This window comes from Sinocyclocheilus rhinocerous, unplaced genomic scaffold (genome assembly GCF_001515625.1).
Source record: "Sinocyclocheilus rhinocerous isolate Xijiao unplaced genomic scaffold, SAMN03320098_v1.1 scaffold2792, whole genome shotgun sequence".
NCBI lineage: Eukaryota > Metazoa > Chordata > Actinopteri > Cypriniformes > Cyprinidae > Sinocyclocheilus > Sinocyclocheilus rhinocerous.
Window position 1 is genome coordinate 787,053 of NW_015648609.1, and position 7,934 is coordinate 794,986.

At 36.8% G+C, this 7,934-nt stretch overlaps 1 protein-coding gene across 2 annotated transcripts in view; it reads right to left on the minus strand.

Moving 5' to 3' along the window:
- The window catches only part of LOC107709956 (ras association domain-containing protein 8-like), a 40,624-nt gene extending 33,127 nt beyond the window's left edge, over window positions 1-7,497 (minus strand). For both annotated transcript variants that reach the window (XM_016514627.1, XM_016514629.1), the window contains exon 1: window positions 7,365-7,497. The gene's annotated coding sequence lies outside the window, so the exon portion shown is untranslated. The remainder of the gene's footprint in view (window positions 1-7,364) is intronic.
- Between the last annotated feature and the right edge of the window lie 437 nt (window positions 7,498-7,934).

Consider the following 7,934-nt stretch of genomic DNA (forward strand, 5'->3'; position numbering starts at 1 on the left):
AAACTGTATAATTTGTATGAAAAAAGTTGTATGAAAAAAGTAAGTATGAAGCTCGTAACCTCATGCAAAATCCTTCCCCCGCAGTGCAGCAGGGGCAGACTGAAAACATATGGGGAAAAAAAACTGTAGTGAGATTGTGTTGGCAGAATTTATTTTCAGATGGTTTGATATTCTGTATCTAATGCAATGAAATTCATATATTTTGGAGGCAACCAAAGGGGGGGGGACTTGTAAAAAAGCTAAACTACCATAATTTCTCATTCAAAGCTCCAATAAACACAAAAACTCTCCAGAGAAGCACAATCAAGTGTTTCCTGCACATTTCTTCAATTCACCTATTCTCCCTGAAGAATATCTGACTAAATCACATTACCATCACAAAAAATGCACTAATTACCATGAACAAGCACACTTAAAGATTTGAGTAATTAGCAAAGGCAGCATTTCAAATGATGATAAAACATCTCTTAAATGGAAGAGAACACAAACGGTCTTGCAAATCTAACATTTTTTTGCATGAACTCCAAGAATGAACTTTAAAAAAAAAACAAGCCCTGTATGCCAGTAAAAACAGGTTACTCACCTATAATGCTATCTTTAGACAGTCGAAGGCACCTGATTCTGTACGTGAAAGTCTGTGTGAGGGGCCGCGGAGACGATCTGAAGTGGTGCCTGCCATTCCGTTACCTGGGAAACCGATGCTCTTTCAAAGCGGCCGACCAATGGCGAGGCGACTCGATTGTGCTGGGACAAAAGTCACATGACCAGGGTTTGAGCAGCACACAAAAACTGATGAGTGGGGTTGGGGTGGGCAGGAGTTGTCAGGGCGTTTGGGGGAGGAATGGACGCTTGAAAGAGTCACAAAAGAAATCAAACGGCAAGCGATCCCACCATGGTGAGGCACCAACTTTATGCTTGTTTAGGGACTGCTCGTTCAGCCAAGCAAATCCAGTGACCTTTAATGATCACTAAAAATTTGTAAAAACATTATTTTTTTCTGTTGAATGCTGTTACTTTCAAAACCAGACTCTAGGAAAAGGGTTAAAAATGCACTTTAGGATCATAAAGGTGTACCAACATTCCCTTCAGCTATTAAACTGATCTCGTTCAATTGTGTTTCGAATGAGTTCATGTTTTCCATCAGGTTCATCATGTTAAGTGCCCTACAAACACTGCACTGACTCTGATGTAATCATGGAGCAATAAGACGCCCCATGAAACTCCAGTGAACAACAGCTCATCTCTGAGCTAAATTGTAGTTTGAGAAAATGGATCCATTTTTTTCTTGATTGATCTGTCTGTGACTGGAATGCTAATGACTCGGATGCAAAACGTGCAACCTTGAAGATTTCAAGCAGAACAGGACAGATAGATTCAGACTGACAATACTGATTTAAACCAAGGAGATTCACATGAAACAAAAGCAAAGGGCAAAGCTCTATTACAAGTAAATCGGTTAGTAAATGAATAATTTAAATATTCTGTGATTATTTACCGAGTCACTTCGTTCCAAACCTGTATGCCTTTCTTATGTGGAAAAATAAAAGAAGACAGTTTGAGAAATGTCCATGCTGCTCTGTTCCATACAACAAAAGTAGGCAATGACCAGGATATTAAAAAGTTTTTAAAGGGATAGTTCCCCCCAAAATAACATTTCTGTCATCGTTTGCCGAACCTCACCCTTGTTCCAAACCCATACTTTCGTTCATTTTTGAAACACAAGTGAAGATATTTTTAAATTTGGACTCCATTGAAAGTCCAAGTAACCACAACTTTCATGCATTAAAAAAGTACAAAAGACATTGTAAAAGTAGACTGAATGAATTGCGTGATGTTTAATCCACATCTTCTGAAGAGACATGATTGCTCTATAATGAACAGGTCAAATTATCTTACAGGTATTTATCATGAGACAGTACTGGGTGGATTCCAGACAGGGAATCATTCCTGAGGGCAACATGTCAAGATGAATTTCAGGACTGTTCAAGCAACTAGTAACGACATTCTGTCATTCAAAGAACGATTATAATGTACTGCACATGTACATTGGGCCCAAAAACTGCCACACTTGAATCATATTAAAAAAAAATCAAACAAAGTGGCATTTATTTTAAAGAAATATAGTACAACACTTTTCAAAACAAAACACTTCACAATAAGATGTTTGTAGGTTTTAAATTATAAAAACATATGGGGAAAAAAAACTGTAGTGAGATTGTGTTGGCAGAATTTATTTTCAGATGGTTTGATATTCTGTATCTAATGCAATGAAATTCATATATTTTGGAGGCAACCAAAGGGGGGGGGACTTGTAAAAAAGCTAAACTACCATAATTTCTCATTCAAAGCTCCAATAAACACAAAAACTCTCCAGAGAAGCACAATCAAGTGTTTCCTGCACATTTCTTCAATTCACCTATTCTCCCTGAAGAATATCTGACTAAATCACATTACCATCACAAAAAATGCACTAATTACCATGAACAAGCACACTTAAAGATTTGAGTAATTAGCAAAGGCAGCATTTCAAATGATGATAAAACATCTCTTAAATGGAAGAGAACACAAACGGTCTTGCAAATCTAACATTTTTTTGCATGAACTCCAAGAATGAACTTTAAAAAAAAAACAAGCCCTGTATGCCAGTAAAAACAGGTTACTCACCTATAATGCTATCTTTAGACAGTCGAAGGCACCTGATTCTGTACGTGAAAGTCTGTGTGAGGGGCCGCGGAGACGATCTGAAGTGGTGCCTGCCATTCCGTTACCTGGGAAACCGATGCTCTTTCAAAGCGGCCGACCAATGGCGAGGCGACTCGATTGTGCTGGGACAAAAGTCACATGACCAGGGTTTGAGCAGCACACAAAAACTGATGAGTGGGGTTGGGGTGGGCAGGAGTTGTCAGGGCGTTTGGGGGAGGAATGGACGCTTGAAAGAGTCACAAAAGAAATCAAACGGCAAGCGATCCCACCATGGTGAGGCACCAACTTTATGCTTGTTTAGGGACTGCTCGTTCAGCCAAGCAAATCCAGTGACCTTTAATGATCACTAAAAATTTGTAAAAACATTATTTTTTTCTGTTGAATGCTGTTACTTTCAAAACCAGACTCTAGGAAAAGGGTTAAAAATGCACTTTAGGATCATAAAGGTGTACCAACATTCCCTTCAGCTATTAAACTGATCTCGTTCAATTGTGTTTCGAATGAGTTCATGTTTTCCATCAGGTTCATCATGTTAAGTGCCCTACAAACACTGCACTGACTCTGATGTAATCATGGAGCAATAAGACGCCCCATGAAACTCCAGTGAACAACAGCTCATCTCTGAGCTAAATTGTAGTTTGAGAAAATGGATCCATTTTTTTCTTGATTGATCTGTCTGTGACTGGAATGCTAATGACTCGGATGCAAAACGTGCAACCTTGAAGATTTCAAGCAGAACAGGACAGATAGATTCAGACTGACAATACTGATTTAAACCAAGGAGATTCACATGAAACAAAAGCAAAGGGCAAAGCTCTATTACAAGTAAATCGGTTAGTAAATGAATAATTTAAATATTCTGTGATTATTTACCGAGTCACTTCGTTCCAAACCTGTATGCCTTTCTTATGTGGAAAAATAAAAGAAGACAGTTTGAGAAATGTCCATGCTGCTCTGTTCCATACAACAAAAGTAGGCAATGACCAGGATATTAAAAAGTTTTTAAAGGGATAGTTCCCCCCAAAATAACATTTCTGTCATCGTTTGCCGAACCTCACCCTTGTTCCAAACCCATACTTTCGTTCATTTTTGAAACACAAGTGAAGATATTTTTAAATTTGGACTCCATTGAAAGTCCAAGTAACCACAACTTTCATGCATTAAAAAAGTACAAAAGACATTGTAAAAGTAGACTGAATGAATTGCGTGATGTTTAATCCACATCTTCTGAAGAGACATGATTGCTCTATAATGAACAGGTCAAATTATCTTACAGGTATTTATCATGATACACAGTCATGAGGGTCTGCAGGTGACCTTTCTATGATATCAGTTCCTGTTGTTGTTGTTGTTGTTGTTTTTCCCAACCCCTTACGTTCTACACATTGGTTGCACCACATGACCGTAATTTGACAAACAAAACTTGTACAAAAAAAAAAAAAACGTATTTTCCTAAATTATAATATATTCTAAATTACTTGGGGAGCTTTCACACAGAACACATTCTTGCATTAAAAAAATGCAGGACAGCCAAAAAAAAAAAAAAAAGCAAGGTCTGGAGACACATTTTGTACAAGTTAAACTTCTTTTAACTTGACTAACGCAAATGCAACAGTCCACGACGTCCATCTAACACATGATTACATAGAGAAACAATTGGAAAAGCAGCACAGTGGAATGCAAAAAATTAAGGGGCCGTTCACACAGAATGTGTTTTTGCGGTTAAAAATGCAAGATGTGGGGCTGTAAAAAAAATAAAAACTCTTGTCTCGAGCAAAAAAAATGTCTTGAGCACTGCATTTTCAAAATGCTTTGTCATGAGCAAATGCACTGCAAGATATGTGTTATACGTGTGTGCAATGGTCAAAGAAATCCATCAAACAAGCGCATATTTACATGGAAAAGTCACGCGGTAGAACACAAAAGTGTATTCTGTTTGAACGGCCCCCCGAGTTTTTTGCCCATGAAACTCATCCTTTTAATGAAACAACTTTTCTTAATTATTATATCATTCATCACTCTGACATTTTTACTTTATACTCCTAAAAAATATCAAAATGTATTTTAATTCAGAAATGGAAAACATTCTCTTTGTAGAAGAGGTTATGGATTTATTTGTATGTATTTGTGAACGAATTAAGGATATTGTTAGCATTTTGCAAAATATTCTTTTGCATTCCATGGAAGAAAGTCACCTAGGTTTGGAATGACATAAGGGTAAATTATGAAAGAATTGTTATTTTTGGGTGAATTATTCCTTTAATAGTATTGGTTTTCTTTTTTCTTTTTAAATAGTAGAAATACCAAAGACTCCCCATTTCCTTTTATGAAGCTCTGTAAACCGAAATTTGATAAGGCAATGATACTTCAAATTATTTTGCAATGCTCGTTATTTTCTTCTGAACTGTCCTTTTCGATAAGGAGAACATATAACGCAAAGCAGTAATCAAAGTAATCAAATTGCGTTTCAGGAATTTTAATAAGGTAATTCCCAACATATTTCTCTCATGGGAAATGTAAAGCGGAAGCATAACTCGGAAGGCAAAAGCATGCGTGTGTATGTGATGTGAAGCTGGTGCCTGTGAAGTATGCGCTGTCTCCAGCTGGTACATAAGCGCTTTTTGTTCTCGATCCATCCAGCTGCTGGACAGATGAGTCACTGCGAAGAGCTTTGGCAGGAGGGAGAGACCGACACTATTTGATTCCCACGACAGCCAAAATCTAGCACAAGTCATCCAGAAAGAACACAGTAAATCAAGGAATTCATCACGGAAATAGCAAAACACTATGTATTGAATGGAATTGCGAAGAAATATTACAAAATTACTTAAAGGGAATAGTTTGCCCAAAAATGAAAAAATGACACCCTCAGGACATGATGTAGTTGAGTTTGTTTCTTCATCAGATTTGTAGAAATGTAGCACTGCATCACTTGCTCACCAGTGGATGCTCTGCAGTGAATGGGTGCCGTCAGAATGAGAGTCCAAACAACTGATAAAAACATCACAATAATCCACACCACTCTCCAGTCCATCAGTTAAGGCTATGTTTGGAATAGCATATTAATTGTAGTATTTCTGCAGTATATATGTATACTGTACACACTATGTGAATTTCCTGTATACACCTGCAGTAACGTGTAATATAGCCTACAACACACAGCATGAAATGAAATATCCCACAATGCAGTGCACTCAAAGTGAGCTTCCATTTTCAGCATGACAACAGAAACCACAAGTAATTTAGCCACGATTTTTTTTTTTTTTTACATCTCTTGCTTTGGCTAAATATTTGATGTATATTTGATGTAATATAGCTGCTAGCTATATATAAATAATATAAATAAATAAACAAACTACAAAAATTTGCTTATAAATTGCTTATTATTACCAAATATTGGATTCAATGTTTTTATCAACTTGTTTTCCTTCAATTAGCACAGGTTTTGTATTTGTTAAACTGACTGATCGTAGACCTCATTGATCTGAACTTATGTACCTCTGTTTTTGAGTAAATACTGCTAAAATTAGCAGCAAGTTTTTTTTTTTTTTTTTACTAAAAAAGAAATTCAAAACCTGTGCTAACTGGGGGGAAAAAGGATAAAAAGATTGAATCCAAGATTTTGTGATAACACAGCATAATGAGATTTTTAAACTGGTTATATATTTTTTTCCACCAAAACCAAATTAGGATTTGCACAGCCAATTTGGAGTGCAACTTTTAAAAAAAACTATTTGTAATTGTATTTGTATTTTTTACAATTATATTGAAGTCTCAACTTCTCAATTATATTGAAGTCTCAACAAAAAAAATCCTATTCGTTTAATTTGTCACTCATCATAAGCTTAGTCTGCAACCATATGTATCTAATTACACAAGTGTCAAAGGAATAAAAGTAGCATTCGGCTGGTGACCAGCACAAGGGGGACCACACTTATGTTCACTAAAACACTTTTTCTGGACCACTGATACAACTGGAGACTTCATCTTACATGAGTGTACATCATTTCAAACATATCTGTCAAAATTACTACTCAATCAGTCTTTCAAAGATGTCATTTCTACATCAATCACTTGCCACATATACAAATAATGACTGCACATCTGAAATGACACAAAACATCACATCACAACTCCAGCAGGACACTGCTATCATTAGCACACATGATGCACATAACACATATGAACTCAGTTATTCTAGTTAACATGCCTTTCTTGCTCACCTCAGCACTAGATACAAGCGTCTAGACTTAGATATAGTCTGCTGTATATAAAAAAAATGCATTAGGAGGATGGTTTAGTCTAGAATCAATCTATGAACGTAGGGATTTTAATTTCCTAAACAAAAATAAATAAATAAATACAAATAATAATAATAATAAAAAGATTGTCACTGCATTATAACAAAATATCAAAGCAAACAAATACTGCAGCTTTTCTCAGGACTGGATTTGCACTTTTCTGAGCCATTTTTTTCTCTCAGTATTTTTTATACTTTTAACTGGTGTCAAGTAGAGTTTAGTGGCTGTATGAAGTGGATGTTCGGTTTACTGGCAGGTGTTCATACTAAGCGTCCGAAGAAGCGTTTAGCTGTAGATTTGTTAGACGTACAAACTTAATTAATCGATTATACCAACTTAAGAATAAGCATTCACACTTACCACTAAAGCGCTGCATTTCTTCGCACTTTTTCGCATGCTATTTTGTCCGTATAAACAAGCGACACGACGCCACAACCAGCCTATGCTGAGAGTGAACGCGACGCGCGAGTGACGTCGACGCCAGTTGACCAATCAAAGACTTAGCTTACGCGTGCGTCGCGTCGATATCGGTGTCCCGTGTGTTGCTATAGTTGATCTTAAAGGGGTCATATGATGCGATTTCAAGTTTTCCTTTCTCTTTGGAGTGTTACAAGCTCTTGGTGCATAAAGAAGATCTGTAAAGTTGCAAAGACTAAAGTCTCAAATCCAAAGAGATATTCTTTATAAAAGTTAAGAGTCAGCCACGCCTACCTAAAACAGCTCGTTCTAAAACGCCCCCACATGTCTACATCAATATGTGGAAATATTAGCATAATGCCGCCCAAATGTGCATGCAAAGAAAGAAGGCGTGGTTTCAGGAACAGCAGCAGTGTTGATGCAGCCATGTCAGGGAGACGCTGTGTGATTCAGCGAAAGCAAAAGCACTTTATTTGGCCTTGCACATGCTAAATGTAACATATTTCGCAGGTA